This window comes from Aedes aegypti, chromosome 1 (assembly GCF_002204515.2).
Source record: "Aedes aegypti strain LVP_AGWG chromosome 1, AaegL5.0 Primary Assembly, whole genome shotgun sequence".
In the NCBI taxonomy this organism is placed as follows: Eukaryota; Metazoa; Arthropoda; class Insecta; order Diptera; family Culicidae; genus Aedes; species Aedes aegypti.
The window spans coordinates 59,402,984-59,415,766 of NC_035107.1; the positions used below are offsets into that span (position 1 = coordinate 59,402,984).

At 37.2% G+C, this 12,783-nt stretch overlaps 1 protein-coding gene across 2 annotated transcripts in view; it reads left to right on the forward strand.

The window, feature by feature from the left end:
* Positions 1-2,082: 2,082 nt before the first annotated feature.
* Positions 2,083-12,783, forward strand: part of LOC5576066 (anoctamin-5) — a 126,307-nt gene continuing 115,606 nt past the window's right edge. Inside the window, exon 1 of one of the 2 annotated variants that reach the window (XM_021857461.1) lies at positions 2,083-2,428. The gene's annotated coding sequence lies outside the window, so the exon portion shown is untranslated. The remainder of the gene's footprint in view (positions 2,429-12,783) is intronic. The other variant, XM_021857469.1, reaches the window with a different exon arrangement.

Consider the following 12,783-nt stretch of genomic DNA (forward strand, 5'->3'; position numbering starts at 1 on the left):
GGGACTCCTACAGGAATCAAAAAATATCTTGAGAAATGTCTCCAGAATTTCTTTTCTATTAATCCCTCAATCGAATTCTTCAATTGTTACTCTTGGGAGTCCTCTAAATATTTTTACAGATTTTTTTTTAATGAAAAACCGCAGAGGTTCATTTCAAAGTTGTTGAAAGAAAGAGCTTCTATTTTTCAAAAAACCCCAAAAGAATTTCTACGTCATTTCATCCACAGTAACTCCAAAGAATTTTTCCAAAAAAATCTCCAGTGGAGTGTTTGATCTTACTGAGCAGGATCAATCGTGTTGCGCGTCGCTTGCGTAGCACGCTTATATAGTGTCACGGGTCGCGGATCGCGTTAGTAGTGTTTGATCTTTTGTAATTTCTCCAGAATTTAAACGAAGAATTACAACTGCAGTTCTTCCTAACATTTCTCAAAAAATCCCATGGATCTTACAAAAGTGTATTTAAGGTTCCGTACTGTTCAACACTGCAGCATTTTGCCAGAGAATTCTACACATTTTTTACTTTTTTTCAATCATCCCAACAATTTGAGTAGAAACTCTTCTAAAAATTCCTCAAGGGTCTATGGGTTCTTCTAGTTACGATCATTCATCAAGGGTGATCTAGAAACTTACATAAGTGTCACTAGAGATCACTTAAACATTTGCTTCATAAATAACTCACGATTTTTTTTGAACATTTTCTCAAATTTCTGAAAAACATCATCCACATTTCTATGGAGAAATTACTAGAAAAATTTCCGGAAGAATATTTGGACAAATCTTTAAAGACTTCCTTATGAATTACTGTACGAATTCCTGAAGAAATGCCTGAGCAACTCCTGCAGATATCTTTAGTATAATTTCTAGTTAAAATCCTAAAGAAATTATGAAGAACAATTTTTCAGAAATCCCTGAAGTCATCTTTGAAGAAACTTCTGGTTGAATTTTTGTAGAACTTATAAACGGAAGTCATAGAGAATGTCCTAGAAAAATCGATTGAAGATCACTGGATAAAATCCTTGAGGACTTAGGGCTTTCTTGAAAAATATCGGATCGTGATGATCTCTGAGTTAATATCTGTTGTTATATTTTGAAAAAACCAGGTTGTGTTTTTCAGAAATCTCTAAACTAAAATTCTTTTACTTTACTTGCTTAGGATTCCTTAGGAAATTTCTCGAAGGGATTCCATGGGCAATGTAGTGATTATATGGACTCTTGTAAAAAATAAGAGATGAGCTAGTCTCGGGCTGCAAATCTCTTAAATTAAAAAATTTATATATCCATCCTAGCCTGAGTAAATTTTCGGAATTATATCTGAATCTTTGGAAAAATACTTGAAATAATTTCTGACAAAATTCCTCAAGAAAATAATTGATTTTTTTTCTTTTTTCGTTCATTTAGCTATCTTAAGTATTGGATACAGCCTATGGATACCATTTAATGTTTCTTCACTGAACCTAAAAGAAATATAATGCTTCAAAGCATAATGGAGGCGCTTTTCATTATTATATTTGAATTATCTTTGACAGAGCAGTCACAACATCATTTCAAAGACACGCCATAAACGAACTCGTTAGCATGGACCATTACAGAGCACTCAAAAACTAGAAACCTTAGATGTAACATCTAAAAACTACTTCAAAGTCCATTGATTTCAAGTTTGGTCCTCATATAAATTCTTGAAAGCCTGAATTCTTTTAAGCCTGAAGGAATTTCTACGACTCTTTAGAGAAATTAAAAAAATAAAAAAATTGTTGTATTCTAAAATAAGTGTTTTGGGAACTATTTGATATACTCTTAGAATTTCCTTGTCAATATTCTGTAATAATGTTTCCAAAATTTCTGAACAATTTCAGGTCAAGTCCCAAAAGAAATGTCGGAAGAATTCCAGGAGAAATCTAGGAAGGAATTGATGGCAAGATTCGTATAAGAAAATTACCTGATGATGATGATGATGATGGTGGAACCGAGAACATCTGTATGAGTAAAACTACCCAATCTGTTGATCCCAATCAAACCGCCACCAACACCAAAGCACTAAGTCGAAGTCCGCTCTCCAGCCACAGTTTCGAGCTGTGTATACGTGAGTGAGAGTATGGCTGGCTGGCTGGAGAAGCAGTCATCATCATCACGCAGTACCAGTCATCGTCGACACGACGAAAGCCTCAAGAGTCAACTCGCGACTTCTAGGGGGGTCAAATGAATGGACGGTCGATACTCCTCAATTAACTAGCAGCCAGTAGTGCGCCTTTCTGGTAGATAGTGCGTATCCGTGTGTGTAATTGATAACCGATCATCGGAGTGATAAGTGCAAGTGCAATTCGGAACGTGATTTATCGCGAGTGCGCGCTCAGTGTTCGAAATTCCGGAAACATAGCGGTAAAACTCCAATCCAGCTAGCCCAGCGCTGCCAAGTGACTTCTCATTCAAGGTAAGCAACTTTTGTTTCTTCATTCATTGCACCGATGTAAGTCCTTCGGAATTGGAGGGTTCTGGTGGCTAATAATAGTCACCCTTCTGTGTAGATTGAGATGTCTCCATGGGAATTCGATTCCAAAACAACGGGATTGTTTTGGAAATTGCGTTTCCATTTTCCGACTCAAAAGGGAGAGGGAGTGGGAAGGTAAGGTAGCGCTGGCTTCTTGCTTATAGAGCCGTCGATTGATGATGACGGTGATGTCATTTTTTCTCGTATAGGTAAATCCTTTGTATGGCGGTGTCACCGTCTTCGTTGATCGCTTCTGCTATGCTAATCAATCGGAAGCGTTGGCTGTGACTCAATCACGACCCGTGAAGATGGTGCCAAAACCGGCTCCCTGATCGGTGTGGCGCATCACCGAGTGCAAACAAGTGCACTCTTACCTATTGGATCGGTCGGTTAACATTCCGATGGAGGGATTAACCGAGCGCGGGACGTTAACCGATAAGACGTGCGACCGACTGAAGAAGCACAAACCTACCTAATCAGTGACCGATAACGAATTGATGGTAGATATTGATATTTCTGGTTCGATTTGCTAAGTGTGATATCTTAACGGCTTTTGGATTGATATCGAGGAATTAGATTAGATGTGATTTTGCAAGGTTTTCCGAACGCATTGGCACAAAACTTTCTATCCAAAATATTTTGAGAATTTTGTCTGGATTTTTCAAGATGTGCCTTCGGAAGTAGACGTCTATTGAAGATACTTACGATTAGTAATCCTTTATAAGAGAGATTCGCGGAAGCTGACATTTCTGTCAAAGTGTGAGCCAATCGAGCAGCGAGAACTGTGAAAGCGTGAGCCAAACGAACAAACTATCTCTCTTGGAATCCAATGATCAATCCATTCGTAGAAGAATCTACGAACGAAATTCTAGTGAAAAGTGTGAAAATTTGCGTAGTTCAGAGGAACAGCTTGAAAAATACAATATTTTTTTTTCAAATTTTCTTGGTAGAAGCAATCAAGGAATCTATCACAGAATAAATAGTTGGTTCGTTCAAATTAAAATTAAAATTTGTAAAAGAATCTCTAGAAACATTTGAAGACAATATAAAACATAAAAATCTCTAAGAAAATAAAATCCTTTGAATCCCTATAGAAAACTTTTAAGAAATATCAGCAAGAATCACTAAAGCAATTCCTGGATGAATTCTAAGAACACGTTCTGGAAAATCATGAAGCTGTAAGTTTTGAAAAAACGTACATGAGTCCTCGCTGAAAATCTAATAGAGGTTTTAAAAAATTACTGATTAAATTACTGAAAATTGCTTGAGTGCTGAATGCTTAGAGGTATTACAGAAATATGTGCATAAAAAATCCCTAAAGAATATGGAAGACCTTATGAATAAAATAAAGGAAATTGTGAAAGATATATTCAAGGAATACCTAACGTAAATTTCAACGGAGTTTCGGAAAAAAATTGCTGGAGGAAAGATCCGAAGGAAGTTCTTTGAAGAAATCGAGAACGTTAGTTTTTGCATGTTTTGAATATTCTCGGCAAGTCTAGTGGATGCGTTTATAATTTTGAAGAATTCTGTGGCACTGGGGAGATATTTCTACGATTTTTGGGCCATAAGGAAGTAAGGAAGAGCAAAACTTTTAAAAATTTAAGTGCTGGATGAAATTGATATTTGATGAGGAAGTTATAATTCGCACGAAGTATTCCGGAGAAACTCTGAAATTATGAGGGGCCTCCTAACATTCTATCCAGAATCTTTCAGTCGTTTCCTCTAGTAATTTTACTTTTAAACTCTTCCAGGGATCCATGGTCATCCATACTAGGGGTTGCGCCAGAAATTCTGCCTGGGCTTCTACCACGAATTTTATTAATAATCCTCAAGAAATTTATCCACAGATTCATTCAGAAATTCCAAGAGAAAATCCTTCCTTCAGGCATACTTTCAGGAATTCATCCAGATATTCTTGCAGTTATTCCTCCAAAGTTTCTTCTACAAAATATTCAGTATTTCCTCCACTAGTTCCTTTACTTCTTACTCCAAGGTTGCCTCCAAGATTTCCTCCAGCTTTCTTAGAAAAATCCTTCAGAAATTCCCCTAGGAGTTAGCTCCAAGGATGCCATGAAGAATTACTCACGATTTTTTTTCAGGTGTCTAGGGATTCTTCAGGAAATTTATCACAAGATGTCCCCCAGAGATTTCACCAGAACTTTTTCCATGGTTTTTTTCAGTGCTACCTCCTAGGATTCTTTTTTAAATTCCACCAGGAGTTCCATCAAAAATTCCACCTGGAATTTCTTCAGTGATTCTTTTTAGTAATTTTTCTACAGGTTCTTCCAATGTTTCCTTCAAGAATTCCATCAAAAACATCCTCCAGAGATTTATTTAAGAATTCCCCAGCGACGACTTCAGGAATTCAACAGGATTCTATTGCTGTGATCCTCCGTAAATTCCTTAAAAGATTTCCCAAGGCATCCATCCCAAGAAATTACTACAGGAATTACATCGAAAATTTCACGGGGAATTTCTCCTATCAAAAATCTTCCAGTGATTTGTCTAGTAATTTCCTAGGAATTCCTCCACAGATTATTCCAGAAAACCTTCCACCGATTAATCCAAGCCTTCTTCCTGGGATTGCTTCAGGGATTCCTAAACGATTTTCTCTTGAATTTTTTCAGAAATTCCTACAGAAATACCTGCAAAAATTTATTCCAGGAATTCTTACAGTGATTCTACTCACAGTTTCTCAGTCCATTCATCAAGGAATTCCTCCAAAGATTCCACAAGAAATTTATCATAACTTCCTCTAGGAAATTCCACCAGAAATTCTTTTAGAGATTCCGCTTGCATTTTTGAAAGATCCTCCGGGAATTCTTGGATTTTTTTTTTTCAGAAATTTTCCCAAAAATACTTCCAGATGTTACCTCATGGGATCGCCTGGGTGGCATCTAGAGAAGTGCATTGTTTGATCTTCTGAGGAAATATCAGCGAAATACCTGGAGGAATATCTTTCGGAATTTTGTAGAAGTTTTCTAATGGAATACCAAGAGTAGAGAATGGAAGATTTTCTAGTTGAATCCTCCGTGAAATCCCTGGTAGATTCTTTGGCCGAAATATTTTTGGTTTCTCTGAAAAAAAAAATTTTGGACTCCTTGGAATTTTTTTGGTTAATTCTCTGTACAAATTTCCGATAACCCCGAATAATTTCTTAGAAGGGAAATCCTGGTAAAACCTTTAAAGGTGTTTCGATGAAACTTCTGGTGAAACTAGTGAAACTTTTGGTGAAAGTGTGGTGAAAATCCCAGTGTTAACTACGCGAGCAGAAGAAAATAACTACTTAATACCTCAATATGATGGATTTTCATATAAAAGTGAAATTTTTCAATAATAGTTCAATACCTCCAACGGACCTAAATAGCAGTCTAATACCTCAATGAAGTATTTTTAATAGTTTTAAAGATTTTATTCAATACCATCATAATACCATTATGAGGTATTGACAAAACACTGAGCAATACCTATTTTTGGTATGATACCAAAATATGGTATGCATAAGTTATTGTGAGTTATTTGTTCCTCCTCCGGTATGGAAGAATTCCTAGTGAAATTCCTTAAAAAACTTCTCTCTCAAAAAAATTACTGGTGAAATAAATAGAAAAAATACTGGCGAAGTCTTTGAAGAAATTACTGGTGGAAACTTTATGGGAACTTGTGGACGAATCCCTTGCGGGATCATTAGAGAACATCATGGAGGAATCCCTGAAGATTTTTTTTCAAAAAGTTTTTGGAATAAAATCTGGAGGAATTTCTGGTGGAATCCCTGAAGAAGTTCTTGAGGTAACCCATTTTTTTGAATCCCAGGAGGAAGTCCTGATTGAGTTACAGAATGAAATCTCGAAGTCTCAAGTCAGAAAAGTTAACAAACTTACTTTATCAATCCTACGTGTTTCGCAGACGAAATTCAACACGTTCCGCTCTAAACCAACTCGATTTTTCACTTTTAGAACATTTAATTTCCGGATTTACAAAACGACGAAAGTAAGAATCTCCACTTTCGCAACCTAACCGCTACTTTCGCCGCTCTGTTGTATGGGAGACAAAGTGACTTAACCACGAATCAAAACAAAACACTACTTGAGCCGATTTTACACTGAATGAAAAACGTCGAAAGTAACTGAATGAAACGGCTTATCATTTTTTTATAATTATTTTTGTGGGAAATAATAGAAAATACCTAGTTTTTGTATGCGAGCTGATTGTATGCTAAATTTAAGTGATGTACACGGCAAAAAAAAATATCGAAAAGGTGATTCATTTTAAAGCGGTTTTAGAAGACAGGTTGCGATTCTTCTTAATTAATTTTCTCAAAACCGTATGAAAGTTACTTACGTCGATTTGAAAACGTAATCGAGAAATACTGTTGGTTTCGCTAATTGCTTTTAAGAAATTTCTGGTTAAATCCCTGGAGGAATTCCTGATAACCCCCGAGAATCCCTGGAAACATTCCGGGAGCAATCCCTTGAGAAATTTCGGGATTTATTTCTTAAAAAATTTCGGAAGGAAAAAAATATTTAAAAAAAACACTTGATTGATTCCGGGGTAAATCCCTTGAAGCATTCCGTGCAGAATCCCCTGGAGATTTTCGGGTGGGTTCCCTTGAAGAATTCCTAGAGGAACCCTTTGAAGATTTCCCTAAAGAAATCCCTGGAAGAAAATTCCGCTAAAATCCCTCAATGAATTCCGGAACGACTTCGTAGTAAATAACCTAATGGGACTTAGAATAACCCTAAAGAATTTCCTGATGGAATCTTTAAAAGCATTCCTGATAGAATCTTTTACAGAACTTTCAATGGAATTCCAGATGGTACTCAAAATGGAATCCCAGGAGGATTTCATAATGAATTCTTTGAAGTATTCCTAATGGAATCCATGGAAGATTTACTGATGGAAACCCTGCAGAAACTCCTGATGAAATCTTCACAGGAACTTCTGTTGAAATCCCTGGAAGAGCTTCTGATCTAATCCCTGGACGAACTAATGATGGAATCCCTAAGGAAACTCTTAATAGAATTCCTGTAGGAATCTCATAAAATCTAATAGAATCCATGGAGAAACTCCTGATGTAAGCCCTAGAGGAACTCCTGTTGTAATGCCTAGAAGACTTCTGATGTAACATCTGGAGGACATCCTAATGGAAGCAAATCCTGACAGGAGAAGTTCCAGGTGGAATCTCTGAAGGAACTTCTGATGGAATCTCTAGAGGCTCCTGATAGAATTCCTATAGGAACTATTGATGAAATCCTGATGATGCTTTAAGGAACTCTTGATGGAATCATCTAGATGCAGTTCCTTGGTTCCTTGAGAAACTCCTGATATAACCTCGGGAGTAATGCCAGGTGAAATCTCTAAAAGAACTCCTGATGGATTCCCTGGAGAAACTTCTGATGGAATTTCTAGAGGAACTCCTGATGCAATCCCTAGAGAAGTTCCAGGTAAGATCCCTGAAGGAACTCCTGATGGAATGGACGAACTTTTATAGGAATCCCTACCCAAGTAGAACGATGTTCAGACAATCGAAACGTGATATTAACTTGATTGACATAAGAGATATAAGAGCCGGCGATAATATCAAAACTTTGTTCCTGCAGCTTCTGAACAATAGCAAAATTTGATGTTCGCAAATCTAATAAACAGCACGTAGCTATTGGCCAGATCTTACAAAAAAATATATATTAAGATTTTTTCGCCTTCTCGAGTAGAGGAACTTCTGATGGATACCCCTTCTTGAGGAACTCCTGATCAAATTTCCTCCCTTGAGTAATTCCCAGTGAAATTTGGGAAGGAATTCCTAAAGGATTCCTTACAGAAATTCCTAAAGGATTCCTTACAGAAATCCCTAAAGGATTCCTTACAGGAATTCCTAAAGGATTCCTTACAGGAATTCCTAAAGTATTCCTTACAGGAATTTCTAGTCAAACCACTGGACAAAATCATTATTAAATTTCTGGAGGAACACCTGGTAGAATACCGATGAAATCAATAAAAGAATTTTGGTAGATTTCCTAAAGAAATTTCAGGAGCATTATCTGGAGGAATTTCTGGTGAAATTCCTGATGGAATTCCTAGAGGAATTCTTTGTTGAGCTTTTGATGAAATCACAGACAAAATTGCTGGTGGATGTTCTAAAGATATTTCTGGAGGAATTCTTTAAAGAATATTTCAAAGAATCCCTGCTAGAGTTAAAGATTGGGGGAAACGCTAATGAAGCGGAAATTCTTGGGACGCCAAAGCTCCAATTTGACATGCTGACGTCAGTGCTCGTAAAACATCTCTACATATGGTACGATCAGTTTATCAAACATTTGGCGCCGCCCACCGGTGGTTTGAGCTAAATAAAACTAGTTCGCCGATTCGCCAACCGTCAAACATGTTTGGCTAACTGTCAAATTAGTTCATCAAGCAGCATCACGCACGGTCAAACATAGCGCTAACATGGGCACCAACCTGGGTACGGATTCTATGCTGGTCAACCGGTTTGAGTCGTTTGTTGGCTGTATAAGGAGATTGTTATGAACCCATTCTAAGGCAAGTCGCTAAATTTCACTCAAGCAGTTCCAAAATTATTTTTCTCCATGAATGAGTGTTTCGCGAAGGTCCAAGCTGTTGAACTCGGAGTCATCAATGTTCATGCTCATGAATTCAAACGATTCCCCATAAAGCGTTTCGAACGAATGACGAATGCTGTCCATCGAATTCTGACATATCTTTTCCAAGTATTTTGAGAGACTCGAATCCTAGGATTCCAACGACTTAGGGATTCTGGTGGGCTCCTTACAAATTTACCTAAAGATTCTCTCTCAGGTGATTCCTATAAATCATTCTTAAAGTAGGTAATTTTAGTTAGCTCATGGATGTGAGTGAGTCTCGGCTGATGAGAATGGTTTTGGGTTAAAAATTCTCTCGACTTCCGAGGGTGTAGAAATCTTTGCATTTGCCACACAATAGGCAAATGAAAAAATGGTTAACTGGCAAATGAAGCTCTCAGCTAATAACTGTGGAAGTGCTCGTACTTATATTAAGCATGTAAGCAGCTTCTGTTCCAGCTAATCCAAGAAAGAAGAAGATTGCTATGAATCCCTTTCAATGGATTGCAATGATTCTTGCTCAAAAGAATTCGATAAATGCTATTTTAAGAGATTCCTGTGAATCACTCTTGATTGATTTCGAATATTGATTGATTTTGAAGAATTTAATTAAATGTTCGATGCAGGATCTTCAAAGTTTGGATATTTTGCGTCACAGCTTTTAAGAAACAAGATAGTATATGCCAGGCTTATCATTTGTATTTGTTAACCTTTTGTAACGTGTAGTTTTATGGTACTTAGATAGATTAGTTCACTGTACCCATAGCGTACTGTTCAAATGAAATTATTACTACTGCTTATCAGATGTTGTGATTCAAGCGAGCATGGTCTATAACATCTATAATAGAGCGTACCATATGAAGCATTGCAAAGCATAGTTAGTTGATAATTACGCATTAAATTAAACCACGCTTATCAGAACTGATTACAGTCAATTCTCCGTTACTCGATGTTCGGTATCTCGATACCGAGTTAGAGAACCTTCGTAAAAGTTGGTTTTCATGGTTACCTCGATCGTCCCTTAGATCGCATTTGCACTGGTTTCAAGTCCCGGCAAACTTCGTCTTGCCATCAAGCAGGCTATTGAAGAACGCCATGATACATCCTATACGAAATAACTGTTCCATTCACTCTCGTGTTTCCGACCATTCTGGTGATGATACTGAGCTTTTCATACAACCAAACACGTCGGAGCACTTCAGGGACATGACTACGAGAGTGTAGTAGGCTATGGTGAATGATTCTATAATTAAGCAGGCTATAACTATGACAATTGACAAACTAAGACTATGGACCAATGCACGTGTTCACGAATTTGACGTTTGAGCGGTGCCGTTGCTATGGTGACATAAATAACACGGCACTGCCTAAACGACAACGGGTGAACTCGTGCATTGGTCCATTATTGAATGACCCATTGAAAAGAGTACATCATTGTCTTAAGGGGACACGGGAGACCGTGTTATTTTCCCTATCTTTCGTCTCACTCTAACAATAATCATCAAAACTTTGTTAAAGCAAATCTCGAGTTTTAGTGAACCGATGAAGCTGAAAACTTATCGGGTTGTGCACTACATATATAGAATCATAGTGATACTTTTTCGCATCGATATATGGAGTGGTTCTTGGGATTTGCTTCTTGAAATGGATAGGGTGATTATGATGACGTCCCGTGCGGCCTTAATTTTCCGTACATCATCAGAAGTGGGATTACCCAAAAAAATGTTTCTAGGTAGTCAGAAGACCTCTGAAGAAATACATTGTTCCGGATTCAATCCAACCAAATCAAATCAAGAAAATATCGCTGAATCTCGACTAGCGGAATCCGTTCTTGGGGATGGAAGTCTCGCCCAGCGTGAAAGTATTAGCGACTCAGCGGAATTCATTCTAGGGGATGGAAGTCTCGCTCAAATTCAAGATAGAACTCGTGTAGCAGCAGCTTTCGCCAGAGAGAGGATCGGGAGATTCTACAGGAATAACAATGAATGTATTTGGAAGGCCAGCATCGGTGACACCTGTATGTTCCAGTCAACAACCCGTTATCACCGTAGTTGAAACATCAAATTCTTAAGCTTTACAGCCATTGCGCCCTGACGAACTTTCTTTGATGTTACCGACGTTTTCTGGTTACAGTCATGAAGATGTGAATCATTCTTTGAAGACTTTATCCAACACGAAGCAAGCACTCAATGTTAATGACCAGACAATGAAAATCGTATTATTCAAGCCACTGAAAGGAAAAGCCCAGTATTGGTTGCATTCGAACGCGGATTTTATGATGAAAAGCTATGAAGAACTGACTAAAAATTTACAAGCCATGTTCACCATCGACGTCAATGTGTACTATCTGATAAGCCAACTTGCAAAAAGAACCTGGTACGGAAAAGAATCATTTGAAGAATACTACCAATCGGTACATTCAATTGCACAGAAGCTCAATTTACCGGAGAAAGAACTGGTTGAATATCTGGTAGAAGGTATTGAAAATCAAATTCTTCGAAATCAAGCCAGGATTCAAAATTTCCAAATAGTTCAAGAGGTATTGCAAGCATTCCGATTGATACGACTTGATCCAGCGCCAGCACCAGTGAGGAAGTGGACAAAGCTTTGCTTTTCGTGTAACCAACCCGGACATTTTGCAGCAGATTGCAGAGATTATCGAGGAGATGATATCAACAAGATGAAACACATGCAAACAAACAGTAAATTTGGAAAATCAAACCAAAAATGAACGACAAGACTATACACGCCTTAGAGGACAATGATTTGAAACAATATGACGGACAAGATAAATATGACGGTTTGGTAAATTTTAGACTAATCGATAATTGTACAAATTTAAAAGCTCTTTTTGACACAGGAAGTCCGGTCTCACTGATACGCCGAGGTTTGGTTAAAGCAAAAGATATTAAATAAATAAATAATTATTAAAGTTTTCGGGGTATCGGTGGGAAACGGCTCAAAATTTTAGGATTATTCACCAACAAAATTTTTATTCAAAACATTGTTTTCAGTATTGATTTCTACGTAGTCCCGGATAACGTTTTAAACCTTATTGATGCAATCATTGAAAGTGATGTCATCATGCAACCTTGTATACGGACGATAATTCAAAATAATATCAAAATTTACTCAATTGATCCTGGTAATTTGAAAGCTGAACTCCCAGAACATAAGGTATATAAAATTAATAATATTAACTCCAACATCCTTGATAATATGGAAATTGGAAATATATCAAAAGATTCTTGCAATAACCGAGTAGCAACTGCGGGCGGTCATTCATGATCATGCTCATGCTCATGCTCAAATTGGAGATATATCAAAAGATCATTTGGCAACATTTTCTGAAATTTTTCGAAAAAAATATCTTGATTACGTTAAACCATCGAAACCAATTCATGGGTACGAGGTGTTAATTAATTTAAAGAAAGGAGAACCTTTCCTTTTCAAATCTCGAAGGTTGTCATATGATCAAAAACGTAAGGTAGAAGACAAAATTAACGAATTTTGAGATGCAGGTATTATAAAGGAGAGCAATTCACCTTTCGCTAGTCCTATAGTTCTGATTCCGAAAAAAATAACGATTTTAGGCTTTGCGTTGATTACAGAAAGTTGAATAAGGACACTGTTTGTGATAATTTTCCACTTCCTGTTATAGAAGATTTATTTGATAATCTTAAAGACAAAAATTATTAGTCC